The sequence below is a fragment of the Ambystoma mexicanum genome, chromosome 8, assembly GCF_040938575.1.
Source record: "Ambystoma mexicanum isolate Mex_15411 chromosome 8, UKY_AmexF1_1, whole genome shotgun sequence".
NCBI lineage: Eukaryota > Metazoa > Chordata > Amphibia > Caudata > Ambystomatidae > Ambystoma > Ambystoma mexicanum.
The window spans coordinates 812,859,884-812,885,745 of NC_090929.1; the positions used below are offsets into that span (position 1 = coordinate 812,859,884).

General features: G+C 49.9%; 1 protein-coding gene across 2 annotated transcripts in view; it reads right to left on the reverse strand.

Moving 5' to 3' along the window:
* ZSWIM8 (zinc finger SWIM-type containing 8) overlaps window positions 1-25,862 on the reverse strand; it is a 3,132,642-nt gene that overhangs the window by 2,866,692 nt on the left and 240,088 nt on the right. The gene's annotated exons all lie outside the window — the stretch shown is intronic.

Genomic DNA, 25,862 nt, shown 5'->3' on the forward strand with positions numbered 1-25,862 from the left:
CTTTCCTTGCCGGCTTCTCTCGAAGGCGCGGACGGAATAGTGCCCTGCGATTCGAAAATCGCCATCATCTCCTTGCAGAATGCGTCCCATTCCGCCGGTGATTAATGCTTGTTGGGACAAGCCACCCACCGTCTGGCGGAGTCCTCTGATGAGGACGGGCAAGGCAACCAGTGACAGCGCTTCGTAGAGTGCCTAGAAGAGGCAGAGGAATGGCGGGACCCACTCCGAGACCGAGGCCCCCCTGGACTTACGCTGACGCAGAGAGTCGCCCCTCGAGTTGTTGGTCGAAAACCCAGCAGATTTCGACTTACAGGGTTTAGAAACCCTACCTACCGACAATTTCTTCTTCCGCTCCCGCAAAGCCTTTGATGTCAGGGACTGGCAGTCATCGCAGTTGTCAGTGGCGTGGCTCTCGCCAAGGCACCACAGGCAGACGTTGTGCGGTTCTGTAATGGACATTTTAGCACTGCAGTCCCGACACTTTTTGAAGCCCGACTTCGGGGTAGAAGAAGACGAAGACATATTCTCAAACTTTCCCAAACGAAGTAGAAGAATTGAGCGCGCCGATATTTCCGAGGCAAACACGTTTGTGGAAAAAGCAGAACGGAGGCTACAGGCGCCGTGCGTCCTAGATATAACATCCGGTGACGTTGACCCTCGACGGAGGCCCTTGAGGACAGCGTATCGACATCGACACAGGACGCCTACGCTGAAAATCTTTCCGAGGCAGCACAGCTATGGCGATTACTGTCAAAGATGTGGAATATGTCTGAGGACACAATCCCCTCGAAAGGCCCTTTATGCGTCGGGGAGGAGCTGTGGCGTCCGAGGACCAAGTACCTATTGAACAAAAAGACAAAAGATGTAGAGGAAGAATCCACACGTGGAATTACATGGCTGAAGCCAAACCCAGGAGCGCTGGTGAATTCAGCCCGTTCCCGTCGGTGCGGAAAAGGGGACTTGGGTGTGGCGCCGGAGGCCTGAGTCAGGGCAGCCATGCTCCCAGGGCCGCGCCTCTAAATTTAGAGGGGAAGAAGATTTTTCTGGTGAAAAAGTTCTGTCTCATGTCCAGTCTCCTGTCCCTGGCGAGCGACGCCCATGCAGTATGGAGGAAAGGGGACAGGACGTAAGAGTATTGGAGCCTGTGGGTGCATTCAAGGATCATGGGATATTGTTATTCCTGTCTCATTGACTAAGTAAACTGCCACAAACCTCCCCAAACTAGAAACTGTTGAGCCGCAGCAGTCCAGAGGATGGATAACGGGATGGCGAGACACTTACCAACTGCAGAGTGAGGCAGTTAAAGCAAGTGTGGCAAGGAAGCTGTGTCTCCAGGTGTCACAGGTCCTCTGTCTGTTAAACAGGGGCAGCACAAACTCTTACATCCCATAGGGTTATGGCACCTGCACTATAGTATTACACAGGCCACTGTAACCCCTCAGAGATAGAGGGTTAGGTTCCATTGGATTGGATAGGCACAGGGAGGTAGGGTAACTGGAAAGAGTTAGGTAGAGGGTGTGGAAAGCAAGGGGGAAGTAGGGTAAGGAACAAGTTACTTACCTGTAACTGTTCTTCTCCGGCATGCGTCTGGCATGGATTCACATGCTCATGGATATTCCCTGTCGTCGGGCTGGGAATCCTCGGTATAAGAAAAAACAGTTTCACTTTTGTTTATAAACTGCCTTTCTCCTATAAACCAATGACTGAGCTCTGCGTCATACTGCCCCCAGCCAATGACTGCTCTCTCCCTAAGCCCCTCCTTTGGCAGCCATCTTCAGATTTGGTAGCACGTAAAGTGGCAGTATGACCAAGAGCCACCGCAGAGGGCCAGAAGGGAGGGTTTGCATTTGAATCCATGCCAGACCCATGCTGGAGAACAACAGTTACAGGTAAGTACATTTTTCCTTCTCCAGCATGGGGTCTGGCATGGATTCACATGCGCATAAATAAAGAATACATAGCAGTACATACATACATACATGACCACGGGAGGTGGCAATGCTCAACAGAAGGAATTACTCTAACTCCTCACCTTCAAGTAACCAGGTTGCGTAGCACTGCTTCGCCGACTCAGAGTCCTTTCTGAAATCCCGGTCAACACAGAATTTCGTGAAGGTGTGGATAGACCTCCGCGTAGCAACCCTGCAGATGTCCAGCAGGGGCACACCAGACAGTAACGCCGTCATCTCAGCGATCGCTCTGTTGGAGTGGGCTCTCGGACAGCCAGCCGGCGGTTGGTTTGCCAACTACTGACAATAAGTGATGCAGCAGGAGAGCCACCTGGAGATGGAAGCCTTGGACAAGGCATTCCCATGGTTCACAGGACCAAAGTTAACAAAAAGCTGAGATGTCCTCCAGAAACTCTTCGTGCGAGCCACATAAAACTGCAGCCCTCGAGCCACATCCAGCGAGTGCAAAGTCTTTTAAGCCGGCGACAAAGGCATCGGAAAAAAACACAGGCAACACCAAGGGTTCGTTGAGATGAAATTTGGATGGAAACTTGGCCATGAAGGAGAGGTGCGTCCGCAACACCACCCTCATCTCATGAGAAGTTAAATAAGGCTGCTTGCAGGACAGGGCCTGGATCTCACCTACTCTCCTGGCAGAGGTGATGGCCACGAGAAAACCTGTCTTCCAAGACAGGAACTTGAGTGGAGCTTAATGCACAGGCTCAAAAGTGAGCCTAGTCAGCACCACGGTGTGTTCCCATGCCGGGGCAGCACCTTCACCGGCGGGAACGATGGGAACAGTACCTCGACGATCTCCTTTCGTAGAGGTTGTGAACAAATTAAAGACTGTCCTGAGTCCGAGTGTAGCGCGAGATAGACGCCAAATGCACCAGGATGGCAGCGTGCGCCAGCCCCGACGTAGCCAATGACAAGTTGGAAGAACTTGTGGGGCCGTGACCCTCAGAGGGTTAATCTTCTGCGATTGGCACAAAGTTGCAAAACGCTTCCATCTGTGTCTGTACCACGTCACTACTTCACATACCTTAGTTTCACCCTTTTTTCCCCTGATCTCAACCACTGCAATGGAAAACAGAGAAAAATCGGGGCTTAACAGCCCATAAGAGATGATCAACATGAATAAGCTTCCCAAATGGAAGAAAACCTTGCAGGCGAAGCCACAATGAGTAAGATCAGAAAGATGTATTTTTTTGATTGGTGGAGAGAAGAACCTTGCAGCATGAAGACAGAAAAGGATCATCCTATGGCTATTACCAGGTGTTAGCCCACTAAAAGAAGGTGTGCACCAACCATCCAGCTTTCTGAGCGGGGATGGATAGGTGGGGAGATGAGGAATCTGCAGGTGAAGAATCCATAGAAAGAACATTACAATAAGTAATTTATCCTTCAATGGATTGCCTTTCTTCCACAGATTCCTCAACCGATATAGCTTGCCTCACTGCTTGGGCAGTCTAACAGATTTTGGAGCACTGCCCTGCCAAAACACGCATCAGCCCCCCCCACCCCCGGCAACGTCTAGACTATAGTGTCTAGTGAATCTTTTTAGTGAGCACAATGTTGCCACACGACAATTATCCCTAACCAGGACTCCCTTATGTAAGGCAGTCGATGCCGAGACCCCTCTAGTCGAGTGCGCCCTCATGCCAGAAGGTAGATCCCTGCCTGCTGACCGATAGCACTCCACAATGCACAAAATGATCCATAAGGATAGAGTTTATTTTGTTACTGCCAGACCTTTAAGGGCTAGTGAACAGGACATGAAAAGTTGATCAGATTTTGTGAACTCAGACGTCTTTGCGACGTAGAAGGGGAGAGCCCTTTTAGGATCCAGGCGATGGAAACATTCCTCCTCTTTAGAAGGGGGTGGAGGTGGATAAAATATTCGTAGGTCTATGGCCTGAGATAGGTGAAACTCGGATACCACCTTTGGCAGAAATCCTGATCTTACTTTTAGTGAGACCTTCTCTCGAAAGAACGCAAAAAGGGTGGCTTGCAGAAAAGAGCCTGTAATTCACTAACCCGCTTGGCGGATGTTATAGCCACTAAGAAAGCTGTCTTCAAAGAGCAGCCGTAAGGAACAGGAATGCATGGGCTCAAAAGGAGCCTCCATCAAGAAAGTTAGAACCAGATTAAGGTCCCAATCTCGGACAACAGAGGGAGTTGGCGGAAACATATTTACAAGGCCCTTCAGGAATTGGGCACAGACAAGGCCACCAAATATCCTTTGACTGTGGTGACCTGAAGGCCTGCTGAGGCCAGTGACAGAAGGAACTCCATCACTGTAGTGGTGAGACAAGAGATGGGGTCAGTCTCGCGTTCCCTGCACCACGCCTCAAACCTTCACCACCTGCACGCGTACATAGAGCTTGAACTGTGTGCAGAGAGCAACACCTCAAGTACTTCCTCAGAGAGGTCCCAGTCATCGTATCTCATCCTCTCAAGAGCGACTAATGTAGGTTGAGGGACTCCAGGTTCAGTTGAAGAACCAGACTTTCTGACTGGGTTAGGAGATCCGGCCACCGAGGCAACCGGAGAGGCGGGCAGATGGTGAGATCCAGAAGATCCGGGTACCACGTCCTGCTCACCCAGTCCGGGGCGATCAAGATCATGGTGACTCCAAACCTCTTGAGCCTTCTGAGAACCCAAGGAATGACGGAAATCGCAGGGAAGGCGTAGTGGAGACAAAGGTCCAATTCACCAGAAACATGTCATCTTGTGCACCATTTGCTGGGAATTCCCTTGAGCAAAACTGTCTGCACTTCCGGTTGGATTCCGTGGCAAAAAGGTGCACTTACGAGGTATCCCGCGAGAGAAGACCTCCTCCAGGACTTCCTGGCACACTTCCCACTCGTGTGAGACTGTGCTATGAACTGCTAAGACCGAGATCCAGTTCTCCAATAGCCAGAACCACAGCTGCATTGCCTCTCTGCACAGGGGGAGGGAGTGCACACCACCTTACTTGTTCAGGTAGTGCATGGTCACTGTATTGTCAGTCAGAATCAGTACATGCTTCCCTCCAGAGACGGAGTGAACACCCTCAGGGCTGACCTGATGGCTGGCAACTCCAGCCTGCTGATATGCAACCTGCCTTCCATCACTGACCAGAGGCCGCTCACCTGCAAGTCCTTGCAGCGAGCGCCCCAACCCTTCAGAGATGCATCCGTGCCCATGCGGGCCTGCGGCCACGGAAACCAGAAGGGCTCCCCCGCCAAGAGGTTGCTGCTGTTGGCCCACCAACCAAGGTCGTCAGCCACTGCCCTGGATACCTTGAAGGAGTCGGAGAGCTCTGAGGTACTGGGACCACTTGCCCCATAGGAGCCATTGAAGAGACCTCATGAGCAGCCTTGACTCTGGCACTAGAAAGATACAGGAGGCCATGAGGTCTAAGAGGCGGAGGAAGGACGCTGCTGGTAAGGCGGCGTGGTTCCGGAACTGGTCTACCATCTGCGCAATGCTGTTGACTCTCTCCTGGGGGGCAAATGTCTTCCCCACCCGAGTGCCTAAGACTGCCCCGATGAACTAGAACCCCTGGACTCGTGTCATATGGGACTTCTTCAAATTCAGGGGGAAGCCCACCCTGTGCAGTAGTAAGCAGGTGTCCTCTAGGTGAGACAGACTTCCCCTGGTTCAGGCAGTTGTGCAGGTACAGGAATAAGTGGACTCCAGATCTCCTGAGGTGAGCCGAGACTACCACCAGGAACTTGGTAAAGACCCTTTGAGCAGAGGTCAACCCAAAGGGAAGCACCTTGAACTGATGGTGCTTGTCCCTATGAGGAACCTCAGGAACGTCATGTGCTTTTGATATATCAGCAAGTGGAAATAAGTGTCCTGTAGCTCTATGGACACAAGCCAATCCTGCAATTCGAGAGCATGGAGAATTTCTCTCAACATCCCCATCTTGTACTTGTCTTTCCTTTGGAACTTGTTCAAGGCCTGTTTGTCCAAAACGGGGCGGCGATCTCCTCCCTTCTTGGACACTAGGAAATACCGGGAATACCAACCCAATCCTTTCTGCTCGGGCAGCACCTCTTCCACGGCACCCTTCAACAACAGGGTTCTCAGTTCTTCCTGGAGCTCCTGTCCCAGTTGGCTTGGAGGTGGTGGGGGTCTATCTGGGTGTTTTCTTAAGAAGGGTAGACAATAGCCCCACTGCACGAGCTCCAGGGCCCAGGTGCCGGGGTAATATCCTGCCATTGGGGCCAATGCTCTGCCAGTCATCCACCAACTGCTAAGTTGTGGAAGGAGAAAATCAAAGTGGCGTAGAGGGTGGAGTCTCCACAGCCGCTGCTTGATGGCCTCTGGAAGCCCACTTGCCCCTTCCGAGGCACGAGAAATGCTTCTGCCCTTGCCTACGGGAGCTGCACCTTCCTGCCATAACGGACATAGCGCTTGTAGCCCCTGCCCCTAGAGGTGAAGCTGAAGGCAGGTTTGGCTGGCTGCGCAACTAGGACCAGTGACTTTGCAGCAATCTTTGACTCCTTACATTTTTATAGGGAGTCCACAGCCTTCTGGCCAGTCATAGTGGAGGTGACTGGGGGGATAGGGGGGTGACGTAGCAGGGATGCTGCCACAGGGAGCCTATTGGGTCAGCAATTGTCGGATTCAGAGGCATATCCCTTTCGGTAACTGGACCCTCATCCAGTATATCAGTCGGCTCCTAACCCTGGCCGCAGCATGCAGCGCCAAGGTATCAACCACCCCATCTACTAGTGTACGAAACTTGGCGCGAGTATGAGTATATGGTTGGCCTTGCTGAAACACTAAGCCAGGTGATGTGTCTGCCTGCTGGAATCATGAAGCACATGTGCCAACTCTAAAAGTTTGGCTTGGTCGTCCAACTATTAGACGCCCCCTGTTTCCACGTACGCAGTATCGGTTCCTCCTAGATAGTCTGCGTGATCTAAGCTGAAAATGGATTATATGGTACCGGAAAATGTGGTTTGGGAGAGCAGGCTAAATGATTTTTCGCAGAGCGTCAGGGCAGAGTGCTTGTCCTTAGGTACCGACAAAGTGACTGTCAGCGTCGGCCTGGGCTGTGACAGCTAGATGGCATCAGGGCCGTTCAAGTGCTGAGGTATGCGGGAAGGCCCATGCATTGAAGGCTTCATCGCCTTCATCAGAGTCGAGCACAAAGGCTTCCCCGACACCGATGGTGTCAGCGCTGGGACTTGTGTGGGGTCGGCTGTACTGAGCGCTACTGCTGCTTGGGGAGGGAGGGGGGAAATGCCCACGCATGCAGTGCATGTTTTTGAAACATTTAGAGCATTTGGACGTTAAAATCTTCACACTCCTGTCAAGTGGTCAGCCCAGACGATGGCTTACCTTGTTCCGCAGAAGATTTGAAATCCTGACTGCGGCTCCTCTTGATCTTGTGGCTTGACGACAAGAAAGAGTGACTCCTAGAATGAGACCTGTTCTTCGTCTTATGTCGACGCTACTCACTCTCATATTCGGGGGTTGGCCACTCCGTCTCAGCCCCAGAGGACCGGATGGTCGAAAGCGACAGATTTTAAAGGCTGTCGGCCCAATGAGAGTTTAGCAGCCTGCTCATGGACCAATTTCGGGTGCATCTTGGCGCACAACTTGCACTCCTCCGTGCCAAGGCACCAGAGGCATAACTCATGCAGGTCGGTAACTGACAATTTGGAGTGGAAGTCAGAACACAGTTTGAAACCCGAGGCACGGACATCTTTCAGTCGAATGAAGAAAAAATGTTTGGACTAAAAAGTGTCAAAAGAGTCGAAGACTTGATAACCGTGTTACTAAAGCAGCATGTCAAGCATGTGGAAAAAAGGAACCGAGGTATGGGGCGTAGTGACATAGTGTATATATACGACGCCAAACGTCACTTCCGGAGCCGACGATCAAGCAACAAAGCAAGGCGGATCGACGGGCGAGTCGAGGTCCACTACGCCTCCTGTTGAAGACTTTGTTCAGAAGAGCTGGAGAGGATATCTATCAGATGCGGAATCTGCGGGAGAAAGGCAATCCATTGAAAAAGCAAACCAACAAGGGGGAGCACAAGCCCTCCAAGTGCGGCTGATAGTCTACTTGGACGAAATCTGCATGATGTCACAGGACGCTGAGCTGCTGCGCAAACAGGTGGAAGAGGCAGCACAATTGCTGGAGCAGCTGGGGTTTGTGGTGAACTGGGAGAAGTCCCAAGTGACCGCCATCCAAAGCATAGAGTTCCAGGGGTTTGTTGTAGACTCAGTGCAGGCCACGTCGTGTCTACCCTTGCAGAAAGTCAAGAACTTCAGAAAGGAAATTGAGGGGATTCTCTCCATAGGACAAGTGTCATTGAGGAAGTTGGCCAGGGTAGTTGGGAGGCTCACTTCCTCCAATTAGGCAATCTTCCCAAGCACTGCAGCGGCTGAAGATCCAGCATCTGCGTCAGGGCCGCTCGTACAAGCACAAGGTCCTGCTGAGCCAGGAGACAAGGACGGAGCTGTATTGATGGATTCAGCACATGGAGCTCTGAAATGGGAAGGCCATTTGTGGTTCTCGGGCGGACCTAGTGATGGAATCGGACACCAGCCGTAAGGGCTGGGGAGCCCGCTGCGGGGTAATGTCGACGGGGCGACGCTGGTCTCCCTCATAAAACAGGCTGCATATCAATTGCCTGGAACTGCAAAATGGCTCCATTGCAATTTGGAGCCTGATGCAGGACAGAGTCCACTGCTGCATCTTGCCGACGATAGACATCGTCTTAGCAGTAAGGGACATTAATCGGCTGGGTGGAACAAAGTCCATGATGTTGGCAGAGAGAGTCAAAGAATTCTGCCACCTCTGTCTAGCCAGGAAGATCAGCATGACAGCAGTGTTAGGCAGATTTATATGCAGTACCCTTTGGAAACACTACACACAATTAAGACTACAAGTGACAGTACAATTTCACCTTTGGTACAAGCCTGTACTACACAGTTCTAGTGGTAGCAGTAGCGGAGCAGCCAGAATTATCTCAAGAGTAAGTGAGCAGTACAAATAGTTACACAAAGGACAGCAATTACTATGATTCAGGCAAACACTGACTCAAGGTTTCTAAGTAAAAGAATATATATTTACTCAACAGTTGTATAACATTTCACTATTCTAAGCAAGTCAAAATCCCAATAATAAATACACCACACCACTTCCCTTAAATTCTAGGCAATTTAAGCTCACAAAATGAAGTGGGAGCAAAATGGCCCTCGAGCAAATTTTGAAGGGAGGGAAAGACAAAGTTATCAGCAATTAGGCAAAACCAACAGGTAAGTATTCTGAGCAGTTGAGCAAGAGAGACTACAGTGAGTAGATCAGCTAGAAAAGGCTTGGGGCCAAAGTCAATAGGTCAAAAGTCTTTTGCTCAAGATCACACAGTTCAGGGTAGTTTGCGGTAAAGTTCGGGGCACCGATTCCGGACAAGGTTGGTTAGTAGAAAAGTTAGTTCAAAAGAGAAGAGAAGGACAAGCCCTCGGATTTGAGAAAGATTTCAAACATTTTCATCGCAGCTCAGCGAAATGCACAATCAGATTTGCACAGTACCTTAAAACGGAGAGGGGGCTGTAGCTGAAGCAGACATTCCTGGTAGTTCCTGCAGGCTCACGGTTCCTGAAGCGACTGTCGGACTGATCAGAAGTAGGACGATTGGAGGGTCCTGCACTACCCAGGGAAGAAACCAGCAGCAACGCCAAACGACAAATAAAAGGTGCGCTCCTTAAAAGCCAAACAGGGTCCGACCTTCCTGGCTATCCGGCCCACTGTAGCTCTGCACAGCGAATTCGACCAGAGGAGAGGTCCTGGCTTGTAGTTTGGGTGAACTGGTTCGTCCCACCAGCTCAAAGGAAGAAGTTTCCTGGAGGATCTTCTCTGTCGTCGGATTTGGAGATTCTGACCTGCAGCAGGGCTTCACTGGTCGTAGGGGTCCTCTTCTTCCAGTTCCTCGTTGGTTCTTTCGTTCCAGTGGCGACTGTCTTTCCAGTCCCAGAGACTGGCTTTTTATGCAGTTTTCCCCCATTCATACAGCCTGGCTGTCAATCACACAGCAGAGTGGATGGCCTGGCAAGGCCAGTTCCCTTAACCAATCAGACAAGAGTGCGACTTGGGTTACCAAGGGAACCCATGGCAGGGGTCCGAAGATCCCTCTCTCACATCCTGCCTACCTAGACTATCAGGCGCCTTAAGGAGGGCTTCTGTGCAGAAGCCAGCAAAAAGACAGCGAACAAATTAGTCATCCCCGGTTTGGCGCACAGAGAAAAACACAAGAAAGACTTTAACGAAAAGAAATGGCGACTAAACCCAGCCGGAACCAAAATAAAATGTATTTGGTGAAGCGGGTTTATGTTAGAGGCTAATATAGCCTAAAACATTACCACGTTATATAAGATAATCGTGGTATGAAAGTTAGGGTAGATACCAGTGCCACCAGCCAAGTCTTAATGTTAAGGGAGCAAAACAATGCCCCAAGAGGTACAAACAAAAAGGGATAAGAGTTAACCATTTCCAATACTCCATGTAAGATGGGGTCTACTGGGTCTGTGCTTTAAAGTGACTATATAAAGATAATGGCAACTTTACCGGTTTCTGGGGGACAGTAGTCAGCCCCAGAAAATGGAGTCAGTGGGAAGTCTCAAAGAACACCCTGTGTCACTGCACTGAAGGTGCTGTGTAACACAAAAAGTGGTGCACATGGAGTAGGCGAGGCTCCAGTGCCCAAGATCACACAGAAAGTAGAAATACACATAGCAAAACACATGTAAGAGTGGGAAAAAAAGGCTCAAACTCTTACCAGGCGAAAAAAATAAATCCTAGAAATCCAGCAAAGCTGCTGGGGAACTCTTTAGGTAAGGCAAATCAACCATTTATGAGTATTCTCCCTCACAAGCAGAGTACTTGCCCCAGCTGGCAAACCAGGTAGCGGATTGAATTCCTGGTACCTGAGGGATTCCAGTGACTGCCAGCTAAACAAGGAAGTCTTTCGCAGCCTGATGTTAGGTTATAAAAATGTTTAAAGCGCACTACCGCCAAAAGGCATCTTGGCTCTAGGACAGCTGCAATATGGACCCCAACTCTAACCTCAAAGAGGAAGGTTTTCAGGGACTTTCTAAATGCAAGATGACCCGAAAAAAGCAGCAGGGAATTCCATAGCCTAACCGCTGCTACCGAGAAAGCTCGCCCCCCCCAACCCTGCATCGTCTATATGTAGGGACCACCAAAAGGCCTGTATGTGAGCATAAATCGTGCCCTGGAAAATGGTGAATTCATTTTTTCTGCAGGTATCTGCCCCCAAGACCCTGCAAAGCGCGGTGAACCAGACACAATGATTTGAAATGAATACGCTTGGACACTGGAAACCAATGCAAGCGACATAGGGTGGGGTAATATGAGCTCCATATAGGAAGCCTGTCACCACCCGAGCTGCTAGATTTTGGAAAAGCTGCAAACGCTGGATCAAGTCCCTCGACTAGGCCAGATACAGTAAATTGCAGTAGTCGATTCGACTGAGTATAAGGGCAGCTACTACTGGTAGATGGAGGAGAGGCAGAATCAATGGAAGCACCTTCCGTAGAATCCTAAACTGGAAATGACAAGCTTTAAAAACTGCTGCCACTTGCTTAGTTATAAACAGGGTAGCTGAGAACATCACCCCCAGACTGATTTTTTTACTACCGGGACAGGAATCGGAAGGCTCCCCAAAGAGGAAAGCCAAAAGGCAGACACACACAAAGTGACAGATTAGCAGAAGCGCCCACCACCAACACTTCCATCTTATGAGTTGGACAGGCCCCTGCGGGATCGACCTGTTCGCATCCAGGGTCAACCGACAACTGGTGCGCTTTTTCTGTTGGAGGCCATACCCGGAGGCTGCCACCACCGACGCGTTCCTGCAGAAATGGGGCTCAAAGCCAGTTTGTGTTTTCCCGCCATTCCCAATGATAGCAAGAACCCTAGCGCAAGCGAGGAGGCAACACATGAGGTCGGTGCTCATCACGCCAGCTTGGAGGAGTCAAGCCTTGTTCCCCGATCTGCTGAATCTGTCATGCAATGATTTGGTGTTACCCAGTTGGTCAGGGATTCTTCGGGATCTGGAGGGGCTTCCCCACTCATTGATGCTCGTGGAGACCCTTCAATTGGTAGCCTGGGTGATTTCAGCGGTGCCTGGAGAAAGCCAGGCCTATCAGGAGAGGCTGCCCGCCTCATTGGATAATCATGGGTGCCCGGAACGACCAAGTGCTATAGAGCAGCCTGGGCGAGATGGCGCGACTGGTGTCCGGCTAGGGACAAACATCACGCTTCGACGGATGCGATTTATGTGATTAATTGCTTGGCGGCCCTAGCGCGCAAACGAAGGCATTCAGGACGTCAATACCTTCCGGTCAGCCATCTCAGTGGGGCACGTGCATGTAGCAGGCGCCCCTATAGGTGAGCACGCCCCCTGGTCATGAGGTTGCCCAAGGGAGTACAGGCCATTTGACCTCCCATACCAAACAATGCACATATGTGGGAGATGGTTATTGTATTCAAATTCTTGCTGAGATGGCCAGACAACCACGAGCTGACAAGGAATGAGCGCTCTGCCACGTTAGCCATGCTTCTGTGTTTAGTTGCATGCAGGAGAGTGTCGGACATGGAGGCGCTAGAACTGGACAGCAAGCACTTCACCCTGGAGGGGGTAACGTTTCATGTGAAGAAGATGACCAAGATGGCTATCACTTCATTGTCATTCCCAAGTTTAATAGGACAGCCCAAGTTGTGTTGCGTTAGAAGTCTCACAGATATGAGCCCAGGACTAATCCGCTGAGGCCTTCTGGAGAGAGCGGCCTGTTTATCACGTCGCAAAAGCCTTTCAAGGTGGTTTAAGTGGCCACCTTGGCCCAGTGGGTCAAATGGATCATGTTCCAAGCAGGGATCGACAGAGTTTTGGGGCCCCCTCAGTGTGAAAGGCGATGGCCTCAAAAGCCTTCGTTAGCGGAGCGCGCCTCCAAAACATAATGAAGGCTGCGGATTGAAACAACCTTCAAAATATTTTATTTCAAGCTCAGGATCAGGTGGCCTCGTTGGTGGCAAGTAAGCTTTGAACAAGCATACGGCAAGCCTCTGTCTCGACGTAGAATTCAGATTTTCCAGACCAACGTCCAACTGCGGGTCACTTTTTCATTGGTGCCCGAGACAATTTTATGCCCCAGTCCAATCCTGGTGGCCAACCATGCTTGGATAGTGTCATACATGCTGTTGATGTAGCTGGAGTCTTGGTCATAAATCCCTGAGAGGGGAATGAGGATTTGGGTATCATCAGCATAGTTGGTATAAGATATGTCCAGAGCGTCTAGATGGTCGAAGAGTGGTTTTGTATAAATATTGCGAAGACGCATGAGCCTTGAGGGACCCTTCACGGAACTTGAGTTGGATGGGCTGCAGTGCTTCCAGCATAGACACGGTCTGCCTGCAAGAAATTAGGCAATCCATTTGGTGGACTTGGGTGAAATGTTGGCAGCTAAAGTGAGGTGATGGCAGAGTGTTTGGTGGTTGACCAGGTCAAACGCTGCCGATCGGTTGAGAAGGAGGGGGGCTAGGTTGCCAGTGTCGTGGAGATCGTGGAGTTGGTTTTTCAGGTCAAGGAGGGCGGATTCTGTGCCATGGACAGGTCTGAAGCCTGACTGCTGAGGGCTGAGGATGTTGTGTTGTTTCAGGTAGCCTTGTATTTTAATGTATGATCGGATATGATATGGCATTTATAAAGCGCCTATACACAAGTGTTAAAGCCCAACAAGACAAGGTGGGGGAAACCGAGGCAGGACGAAACAACTATCTTACTAGGCCCTGTGTCATTTAGAACACGCAAGTGCAGGGAAGGGGGGAAGGGGAGAAGTGCAAGGGGGGATGGAGAAGTGCATGTAATCAAAGTGCAGCCAGCGGGTGGCTCAGTGCAGGTAATCAAAAGTGCAGCCAACGGGTGGCTCAAAAGTGTAGAGCGAAGGGGCTGTAGGGTTACAGATACAGACCAAGTGCTGGGGCAGCCAAAAGGCAGTGCAAGGTTCAACTGGATAGGCACTGGCCCGGGCCCAAGTTCAGAGGGTGGCCAGGTGACCAGTGCGTGGACCAGACGGGTAATCAACAGGAGAGAGGAAGAGAGAAAGCAGAAGCGAAGAGGAAGGTCTTGAGTTGCTTCCGGAATCGGAGGTGGTTCTGCTCAAGTTTGAGAGAGGCAGGGAGGCTCTTCGAGAGGGAGGCCCCAGCCGAAGAAAGATCTGCCCCCAACTTTCTGCTTTGAAAAGCGACGGACTCTCAAAGTTGGAGGTGGATGAACGGAGAGTTCGAGATGGGACATGTTTAGGAAGATAGAGTTGGAGGTAGTGCGGTCCCAGGCCCCAGAAGGCCTTGCAGAGGTGTATAGTGATTGCATCGAATGCTAAAGCATCGAATGCCTTAGCATCTAAAAAAATAAATAAATAAAAGCATCAAATGCATTTTCTTTTTTTTTTTAAAATGGGGCATGGGGAGCCCAAACCCCTGTTTTTTTACCCCTTAAAACCCATTATACTTAAAACAAAACCTTTACCTTTGGAAAAAAATGCATTTGATGCTTTTTTTTCCAATGCATTTTTTCAATGCAATGACTGGATACCCCTTGCAGACAATGCAGAGGGGGTCTTGAACATGATCCTTGCCGCAACAGTGGGAAATGTAGGCAGCACAGTCAAGAATGTTTAGAAGGAAAGACAGTGGTAATGGGCCGGTAGTTGATGGGAATAGTAGGATCAAGGGAGGCTTTCTTGATAAGGGGTGAGGGTGGGGCGGCTGGGGGAGATCCATGCTTCCTTAAGGTTCGGTGGAATGGACTCGTTCGAGAAGGAGGAGTTGACAAATGCAGTGATGATAGGAATGAGGGCTTCGGCGCAGTCTTTGATGAGAGGCGCTGGACAGGCATCACTTTGGCAGCATGAGGATTTCAGCCCAGCAATAACATTTGCGATTTCGAGCTCAGTGACAGGCTGGAAGCTGAAGGCAGTGTCAGGGAAGGGGTTTTGGGGAGGCCGCAGGGGAATTTTAGGATCAGATGTCTTTGTCTTGGAGAGGATAGTGGCTCATTTCTTTTCAACTTTCACTTGGTGGGTGTCAATCTTGTGGGTAAGATGATCTTGGACATTTTGGCACCAGGTGTTCTCTTTAGTGATGTTGGCAATAGGTGCGACAGGGGTTTGAAGCTCACGTAGGATGGAGACCAATTCATGTGATACGGATTTGGCAATAGAGATTATATTAGACAACAATGTTGCTTTTGCTGTAAGTCTGGCTTGCTTGTATTCCTTAAAACAGTTGATAAACTGTGCGGTATTGGACGCTGAGGGGACCTTGTGCCAGATGGTTTCGAGGGCACGCTTCTTGGCTCTCGTGGCCTGGAGACATGGTATAAACCATGAGTTTAAGTGTGTAGTTGGTTTGGCTTTCTGTGGCTTGAGTGGGGCAATGGCATTGGTGGGTAACTGGATGGCCACATTGTAGGTGCTAACCAAGTCAGCTCGAGTGGGGGTCAGGGCGGGTCTGGTGAAGGAGTTGTTAGCTATGAGGACAGGGAGGAGTTTTTCTTTGGTGAGGTTGCAAGAGCATCTATTGATAGCTGGGGGAAGGGGGATGGGAGTTGGATGTCTGGGCCGAGGAGATGGGGAGCGTGAAGGTGATGGTATGGTGTTTGGACCAAAGATTGGGGGTGATTGCTACGTTGACTGTGTTGCAGTTTAGATCTGCAAGCCAGTCTAGTGAACTTCCTAGTTGATGTATTGTGCTGGTGATGTGCTGTGTGAACCCAAGAGAGGTTAAGGAGTTGGCAAGTGAGAGGGCATCTTTGTCTTATAAGTCGCTACCTGGGGTACCCAACGTTGCCCGGGTCCTGAACGAGTGGTGTCTCATGTGCCCTGGAGGATGTTGCTCTTGTCCTCATGTCAGCAAGTCTTGCTTCCGTTTGCTCTGACATCTCATTTGCCCTGGAGAAAGTTGCTCTTGTTCTCTGGTCAGCACGTTGAAACACAACAAACAGCAGCACAGACTGATTTTGCTGTGCATCAGATGGAGCTTTTCCAAGAGATATTCGGTTTTTGTGCAGCATGTTTCAGTCACTCAATGGCTTCAGCACATTTGAGAAAGTCTCCAAGAAATATTGATTGTGCTCTCTACTTGTGAATAAACTAAAGGAAACTGTAACCTTGCCATTTCCCATATTTTGTTATTAATTTATTTAGTTTCATAGAAACTTTACAAAATATACATTTAACACATCTTATTACATTATATTCTCATAACTCGGAATCTAAAATCTCACAGGAAAATCTTAAAAATCATCATATGTACTAAAATTACGTATAACGTTCACAAAGTAATCTGCATTTATCCTTTCTCATTTCATTTACAATCTCCATGCACAGTGATTATGTTGTGAGCTGTATTTAAAAACAATCAAAAAGCTTAAAACAGCATTTAAAACAGCATCCGAGTCCTACTAATATGGAGACTGGTTACTTTATCGTCTCTCAATATACCCCATTGTATTCACAGTTTTAAAGCATTTTTTTTAGTTATTACCCACAACTGGTACAGGGCAATGTGCACTTTGATTGTCTGTATTCAGGCAATAAAACCAAAAATTGTCGCTCTTAATAAAGTCGCATTTAGGCACAAAAGAGCCTAATAGTATCATATATTCATTGCCCATAGTTACACACTGTCAAAATATGTTTTGCTGTCAGTTTGTTCAGGTAATCTTACACATACCACAATATATTTCGCTTTGATGCAGCCCTAATTGAGGGTCACCAATTGGCATTAGTGCTCGTTTGTACGTAACTTCAATATGAAGGAACGTACATTCGAGCTTGGTCATTGCCTAAGATACTGTTCCGTCTGGAGGTATCTATACATCACTCCTGCCGCATATTTGTGACTAGGCAGGGCCTCAACGTGGGTATAGTTACCCACCCAATCCCATTTCTTAATTAGGGCTTTAATCCTAGGCTGCCAATCTAAATTACGAATAGACAGTTTCCAACGTCAGAGCCATTGTGGTTGTTTCTTCTAATTTCTTTACAACGTATGACCAACTCCGAACGTGCAAGCCCCATATTGCGCAATTTGCGCACCTCTCTGCGCATAGCACGTTTTGAGTCTTGTATGGTCTTGTCAAATCTATAACTTGGTTTACAGCAAATTGCTAACCCTATGTTTTTGATGCTGCCCGATGTTCTTGTCAGATGATAAAGCCACCTTTCAATCTAATCCGCATTCATACTTTCTCGATTTCCAATGAGTGCCCTGAGGGATTCCCCAAGCATAGTGTCTATGTTTGCTATATTATTATCGGTCCACCAAACTGTATTACCTGCGTGATTTACCGTAATATTCTTAAACCCGCTGGCCCTGCCGTCATGAGGTTGTATATTAATTTCCAGGGCCCATAGATCATGGTCACTGTGCTCTAAGGGTATCACTGAGTCTTTCCACTGTCTGTAGGTAAGCATTGCTGCTGAATAGGTAATCCAGCGTGGCTACACAGTTGTTCCCCCATTTCTCATATTTGGAGTGGTGTGATAAAACAAAAATAAAAATTTCTTTTTTTATTCCCTTTAAAAAAATGTAATAAACACTTTTGAACTGAATACATGTATTACAATGTAATACATTTAAAAGGAATAACCAACCCATCGAACATTTTGCTTCAGACACTTTTCCAAACGTTGCCTCCTTGTAGTACCTACAGTAGCGAATTGCGGTGAGCATCTGTAAATGAGGGTGCCTATGGAGTGAATTTTTTGTCTCCAAACAGACAATTGTGCCCCAGACAAACGAGGAATCCATGCAAAATGTGGTAGCAGTGAGTTCAATGGTGTGGATTTGTATAGCCGGACAACACACACACAAACAAGCCCAGGACATCCTGTCCACCCTCTCCAACCCTTCCCCTCCTCTCCTCTCCTCTCCTCTCCATCTGTGCCTGCTGGCCCTCCTTCAGCCACCCCCCACCCTCCTCGTCCTTTCCTCGTTTCTCCCCTGATAAGGGCAAGCATAAGCATTCCGTCTGTGCCTATGCAGTGCCGTAGGTTGGTGGTTGAGAGTAGGAGTAGAGTTGGTGCTCTGGTTTCAGCAGTGGCTGTGGCATGTATTTTATAACTGGCAGAGTTGGAATGCGTGGTGCTGTGAGGTGCAATGGTGAAGCTGTGTGCGTGAGGACAGGTTGTGAGATGCAGCTGGCAGTGAACAATTGGTGGCAGCGTGGCTTTAGGTGGCCTTGCAGGCTGTTATGTTCAGGTCATTGAGTTCAGGGTTTGATTGGGGGGGGGTGGAGTTGGTGGTTTCAGGCAGTATACTAGTTATTGGAGGCAGGTGTTATTGTGTGCCAGTGCTGCTAGGTACTGACAGTTTATGTGCACACAGGGGGCATGGCTGCCCACTGGTAGGAAGGGGGAAGGATAAGGGTTTGTTGAGCGGTTCCATGATAGTGCAGGGATTTCGAGCATTGATCATGGCAGTGGGCACAGCTGGGATGCTTGGAGGTTGGGAGGGATGCAGAAGTGAAGTGTGCAGCAGGCATATTGTGCAGCAAATGCGTGCGCGTTAGTTTTAAGGGTGTGCGAGTAGTGATGGTAAGAAGGGCATCGGGGGCAGAACAGGTGGTGCAAAGCTAAGGGTGAGGCATTGGACCTCACATGGAGTTTGCAAGTGGCATGACGGCGTGGAGGCGGGTGAGACGTGAAAGGAGGGGTGCTGTTCTGGGGAAAGGGAGGTGTGATCCACAGAATGAGAGGGAGACGCATACAGCATCTTACAGGGATTCTGTCGATCAAATGAGAATGAAACAAATGCAGCAGGCCATTTCTTGGGCTTTCCTTGATTAGCAGAAGGCATGCTGGGTGCATAGATCAATGAGGATAAGATGATAAGTTCCTCGCCACGGCTTCCATACGTCTGGATGCCAGTGTATTAATTTCAAAGGCAAGCGGAGAATCAGGATAAACGCTGCAGAAAGCAGCGCAGAGGCAGTCCGAAGTAGATTATGCTGCAGCTGCCAATTTTACATGATAACGGGAGTCTATCGGCACAATGGACATGTGATGTCGGTGGAGGGTCCCAGGAGGATCTGATGCTGCAGGGGAGTTGATGTTATCATCGGCGTTCGCAGGTGTAACGTCGGATTTTGGACGGCAACAGACTAGAGCGCACATTAGTTCTACACACACTAGAGCGCACAAAAGAGGGGACGCTGGTGGGGGGGAGGGGGAAGCGTGGAGTGGGTATTGTGGGCAAACTTATTTGAAAAGTGGCCGAAATTATTTGAATATGCCTGTCAGAAAATGCTTTCCTGTTAATACATTACTGAGCATGCGCAGACACTACGCATGCGCAGTAAGCATTTTCTGAGATGAGCAAAATCCGACGTTCCACCGGGAGCAGGCCCTCAGTGCGGCGGTGAGGTTGCCGTGGCAGTCCATTGAAGGTGAGGAGGAAGTGCAGGGGCGGCAGGGATCATCACCGATCCCAGGAAGATCCTGAGCAGCCAGGTACGTCCTCACAGCAGAGATCGGGGATCACCTGCTCTGGCAGCAAATCATGGCAGACTGCGGCCACGTGGTGGTACTTGCGTGTGGCCCGGAGTGGATTTGCCACAAGGTGGCCTCAGCCTGGGGAAAAGACGCTGCAGATTGCAGAGGACCAGGAAGGCTGCAAAATCCTGTCTCGCGCTGGGGCAGGTGAATTGGCTGCGGAGTCCTGCTGCGGAAAACCCAGCGGGAGTGAGTCGGGATGGCCTAGAGGCTTGCATCTGGAGTACCCTGACTGGGGGGCTGCCGGAGTTTGGCCTGTCGGGGCCCTACTAGGGGCAGGGGAAGTACGAAATCAGCCCCATGAGAAGAGGCCTTTGCTGACTTTATTGGATCTTGCGCCCAGGACACTTTCCTTTGCTGTGCTGGAGGCAGAGGGGCTTGCTTGGTGGGCCCCACAGCAGTGCGCCCACGAGTAGCTGAAGCAGGACTACAGGAAGCGTCAAGTCTCTGCCATTAACAAAGGTGCTGCAGGATGGGGGGGCACAGCAGTAAGGGAACAGTCCCCCCCTCACCCCAACGGGCTGAGTAGGTGGAGGTTGGCAGCCTGGTGGGTCACCCTGTTGGGCCTGCAACTCCGAGACTGAGGGGAGAGGCCCCAAGGAGACTACTGGAGTGAGGTGGTGGGGGAGCCGGCTGGGGGCCTTGTTGCTTTGGTTGACGCCCGTGGGGTGGCCTGGGGTTCGGTGAGAAGGCTGAGATTGTGACTGCTGGTAAAAAGGTGAAGGGGTAGAAAATGTTGGAACAATGCATAGGTGGTAAGAGCAGGGTGGCCAAGATCAGGATGCAGGGGGCAGAGGATGGATAGGAGCAGGGCCCGCCGGAGGAAGTAGCGTTGATGAACCAGTTGCTGGCAGCCATTCAGGACTCAAGAGTGTCACTGGAGGGAAAGATCCAGTCGGTGGCAGTGTTATCACACTGGTCCGGGCGGACCTCAGGTAGATGGCAGAAGAGGGTGGCGGAGGGCCGGAGAACCGGGTTGGTGATGTGGAAGATGCAGCGACGGTGCTGCAAGCGTGGGTGGATGCACTGGCTGCGGCCACGAGAGCTCTGGAGGTCAAGGCAGAGGACACTCATGTCTAAGCAACATCAGAATCCTGGAGATTGCAGAAGAGGAGGAGGGCCCCAGTATGGAATTGTATCTCAAGCACCTATTCACTGACGTCCCTGAAGATGAGACTCTCCATGTGGTTCACCACTGAAAGGGCACACATGATCCCGGGCAGACCGTCTCCGGTTGATGCCCCTCCTCAAGCATTTGTGGCCAAGCTTTTACATTTCAGGGACCGGGATGCAATTTTGCAGGATGCACGGCGCACAATATCATATAAAGTGGGTGCCATGAGAATCCTGGTGTTCCCCGACTTCACTCAGGAGGTCCAAAAGCAGCATAAATCTTATGATGCAGTGAGAAGGCGGCTCTGTGACCTCGGCCTCAAGTACATGCAGTTTTTCCCTGCAAAGGTGAAGGTGTTGGTAGATGGCCTCTCCCTTTTTTTCCAACGTGCGTCAGAAGTGTGGGACTGACTGGACACATAGTATGGATATAGGTATGCATCTGGCAGAGGGAGACTGGGGGCCACCAGAGCAGAGAGGGCACTCCATTCCAGTTTCGAGGGCCCATTGGCAGGGTCGTCTCCTTGGAATGTCTAGGTGGGTGCAGACGGAACAATGGAACTGAGGGATGCGACTGAACCTCCTGGGCCTGGGTCGGGCTGTGAGCTGGAGGAGGCAAGCAGGGCCGAGGTGGGCCCGAAAGAGCCCGGGAACAATGGGTGAAGCCACCTGGTTGTGGAGAGTGGGTGGCTATCTCTAGGGTGTTTGTATTACCAATGGTTGCTTGACGCACTGTTCTCTTCAGCGGGGTCTGAGCTTGGGCTGGGGGATTGGGGGTGAATTTGACATAGGCACATGGCCTGTGGTATGATTGGGGCAGGGTGGGTTGTTGTGGTGGTGGTGGTTTTATGGAGTGGTCCACCAGATTCAATGTGGGGGGGCCTACCCATAGTGCCAGTCGGACGATGAGAATAGGAGGGGGCGCAAGCCACCGACTGTTAGGACTTTCTTGGTGGGGGAGTTTGTGGAGGGTGAGCCTAGTGTTGGGGATGAGGAGAGTGGGGGGGGGGTGTTATTTTTTTTGTGGTTGGCACTTGTCTATACAGGGGAGTGGGGGGGGTGGTTTGGGTTGTGAGGGCTGTGGTGGGCTGATGGCTGGAAGAAGGTTGCTATGGTCAGGCTGAGGGTGGTTAGCTGGAATGTCCAGGGGCTAAATAACATTGTGAAGAGGGGGAAAAATGTGATCTTATTTCAGTCGACACGGCATAGACTTAATATTTTTGAACAATTTCTGCTTTTTTTCCAGTGAAAGCAAACCAGTATTTCATAATTGTATTTTCAGAGTTCCGGTGCTGTGTGCATAATCATGGAGGAGGCAGATCATTTTTACACTTATAATTTAATGCACACTCTAATTATAAAAACAGTGTAGTTCACATCCATTCAACCTTGCAGTCAATGGGGTATATTACTATAGATGGTGAGTGACAGCAGAGTCTTTGCTCAAGGGTGAGTGATTGTCATTACATCAATCACAGGTGTTCTAGCCTCAAATCACCAAGACTACAATTAAAACATTCAAAATCTGGACACTCCAGGAAGTGCAAGTGCTGTTAAAAAAACAAACAAATGAAAGTTACATTGGTAATTGAAATAGAAACTCAGCAAAACCTGTCCTTGTGATAATCCAGATAGGTATTTAACTGTATGTAGCGCTTTATAAATGGTTCGTCCAACATCTAGGTACTGTGATTATTGTACCTCAGTCGATACTCAGTTATTCGATCTTTGAAGGATGTTAGCCAATAAGATAGCTCAGCCGGTTGAGCACTCGTTGCTGCAAACTGTCCGTGGTTGCAGGTTCGAATCCCGGCAAGGCCAACTCAGCCTTTCATCCTTTCGAGGTTGATAAAAGGAGTATCTACTTTGGTTTGGTGATAAATATGTTCCATGTACAGTGCTTTGCCAAAAGCGCTATATAAATAACCATTAGATTAGGTATAGAATTTAGCATGGAGTCCTTGCCTCAGTGCACCGTTGTATCATAACATTGACATAACATTAGGTAGTAATACCTCCAGGAAATGATGACTTTCATTAAACATCAAAAGACAATTCTTCTATCGAACCTCAAAACACACAATACAATTCATGTTTGCTTTACTATGTAATTGGCTAGGTTTTTGTGATTTCAACATTTAAATATATTACGGGAGAGATCAAATGGCCATACCTTAGAGAAATAATGAAAGGTGTATTCTGCCACAATGCAGAAAGCTGCCGCATAGTAATGATTTCCATATGGTTTTTGCACAAGTCGGCTGGATGTCGCATACATTTTACTCTCTTGCAAAAGAGAAAAGTAATTTTTACTCTCAAAATCAAATTTACTCTCAAAATTAAAAAATAGGGAGTAAAACACTCCCACCTCAAAATCTTATCTGGAGCACTGATTTGAATACTTCTCCGTCGGACCACTCGCCCCTAGTGCTGATGCTTGAGTGGAGAGACATTTGTCCGCCCGTTTCTAGATGGAGGTTTGACACACGGATGCTGGAGGATGGAGTGTTTAGGGCATCATTACGGAATAGCATTCAGCAGTTTCTGGAGGAAAATTGACAGATCAACGACAAGAAGGTCTACGGAGTGTGAAGCATTGAAGGGCTTCTTGAGGGTGTGTGCAAGTCAGCTAGGTGGGGATTATCCAGGAAGTGAGGGATCACAAGCTTAAGTTGGTCCAACTAGATTAGGATCGGGCCAGGGGACAGATTCAGGCAGAGGTCTTGCGTGCCGCGAAGGGGTAACTGGGGGCAGCAAGGGAAGGGCTGGCTGCTCTTGGATATGCAAGATATGTGGCCATGCAGCACGCTGAGGGGGAACAGGCGGGTAGGTGGTTGGCCTGGTTGCTCTGGCGGGAGGGGGCACCAGGAGATGTGCGGGTGTGCAAGATCCGGAGGGGGGGGGTTCTAATCACAGATGATGCTGTAATATGTGATGTGTTCTTGGATTTCTACGCAGCATTATACCAGGAGAGGGTGAGGCTTGTTGAGGAGTGGGCGAAGCCTTGGCTCAGGGCGGCTGAGAGCTGCCCTCGTTGGTCAATCGGATGAGGGAGCAGTTGCGGCAGGGGGGGTCCATGGATTTGCAGAAGGTCTTGGGGACCATTAACTCCAGGTGGAGGACTACCAGGTTGGACTGGATGGGATACCAATGTAGGTGTACATGGAGTATGGCGACATCCTTGCGCCAAAGTTCTTAGAGGTGCTGTTAGAGGCCCGAGCGAGGGGAGACTTCCGGAATCCATGCTAGAGGCGTTGATCTCAACTCTGCCTAAGGAAGGTCGGGATACAGCAGCATGTGAGTCCTATCACCCTCTTTCCATGATACATGTAGACTTCAAAATCCTCAATAAAATCTTACTAGGCCCAGTGACATGGAGAACGCGCAAGTGCATGGGAGAGAGGGAGGGGGAGAAGTGTATGGAAGGGAGAGAAAAGGAGAGTGCAGAGCAAGAATAAAACAGATAAATAACAATACATTAATAATAAAGGCAACAAACAGTGGTAGTGCAGCCAGCAGGTGTCAAGTGCTGGGTTAAAGGCAGCAGAACTGGCTAGGTCTGATAAGTGCAGGAAGAAAAAAAGGGGGGGGGGCTGTATGGGTACAGATACAGACCCCAGTGCAAGGGGTGGCCCGGAGGCAGTTTGGGAGGGTGGCAGGGTGAACAGGTACCTTGGCCCCGAGGACAAGTGCACAGTGCCGAGGAAGAACAGAATAGGCAAGGGAGAGGGGGGCGAAGGCAGAAGCAAAGAGAAAGGTCTCGAATACCGAATACAGAGATCTACCCCCAGCTCGTTTCTTTTCTCCTGAGGGAGTTACAGGTAGAGGAGCGGAGAGCTCGAGAGGGGAGGTATTTGCAGAGGGATAGCTGAAAGTATGTTGGACCCAGGCTCCAGAAAGCCTTGTGGAAAATGCAGAGGGTTTTGAATGCAATCCTTGCATTCACTGGGAGCCAATGGAGAGATTTCAGAGCTGGAGAGGTTCGATCCCCGGGCTTGAGGCCAAGGACAAGTCTTGCAGTCCTGTTCTGGATAAGTTGCAAAGGGCGGAGAGTAGAGGCAGGTAGATTTAGAAAGAGGTTGTTGCAATAGTCCAACCTAGAGAGAACCAGAGCTTGGGAGACAGTGGGCTTCTGGGGGAAGGAGAGGAAAGGCAGAGTACCTCTGAGAAGGTGCAGTAGGAAGTTTGACTTTGAGACAGAGATGTGGGCGGAGATGGTCATGTTACCAAGATTGCTATACGTGTTCCAGGCCATGCCTATGGTGTTGGGTATGGCCAGTTTTCATTCTTTGCGTGCTAGTTTAAATGGGCTGCTCTGGAAAGGCGGGACCCCAAGGATTGCCCTGGCTATGTTACAGCTGCCGGCAGGAAAAGGGGTATTGGAGCACCAGATTTCAGGACATACTACTGGGTGTCTGTCCTTCAGCATATGGTGGACTGGTTCACTCAGCCTCACGTGGAACGAGTCACGGACTGGATAGAGAGGAAGATGACACTTCAGTTTGTTGGGGAATCTTGGGAGACGGGAGCTGTGGAAGGTTCTTACACACGTGTGCATGACTAGTAGGGTATGGTGGATGGCGAAAGCGCACAAAGGACAGCGTTTCCCCTTCCTGTTGCTTCTTCCACTGGGCTATAGTAGGATGAGAAGGGGGGCGGCTGGAGGAGACTTTGGCGCCAGTGGGAATGCTGGAGGCCTTATATGTGGAAGACATGGCAGTCACCTATGCCAAGTTTAGGGATGCCAGTCCCCTTGCCCGCCTGAACTTTCTGGCGTTTGCTGCACTGATGGCGAGGTGAGGGAGGCCTGAAAGGAGTTTCCAGGAAAGCCCTGCTCTCATGCAATGAACGTGGCTCTTCTGCCCTTGGTAAGGGGTAGACGGTTAGATCGGAACTTTATGCAGTTAGTCAGTAGGAATGTGACACTGCAGCGACAGGCCTCCGCTCCAAAAGGGAAACAGACATGGGGGAACAACTTACTGACAGCGAGTGGGCAAGGGTCCTCAAGCATGCAAAACGGGTATCTTGGAATGCCAAGTTTCAATGGATACATTATGAAATAGTCTGGAGCGCATATAGCAGGGCGGTGAGGGTGGGCAAGATGTTGGCAGGGGCAGATCCCACGTGCTGGAGGTGCAGAAAGGACGTTGGGATCTTCTTGCATATATGGTGGGGATGCGAGCGGGTGGCGGTTTTCTGGGGTGACATCTGCTTG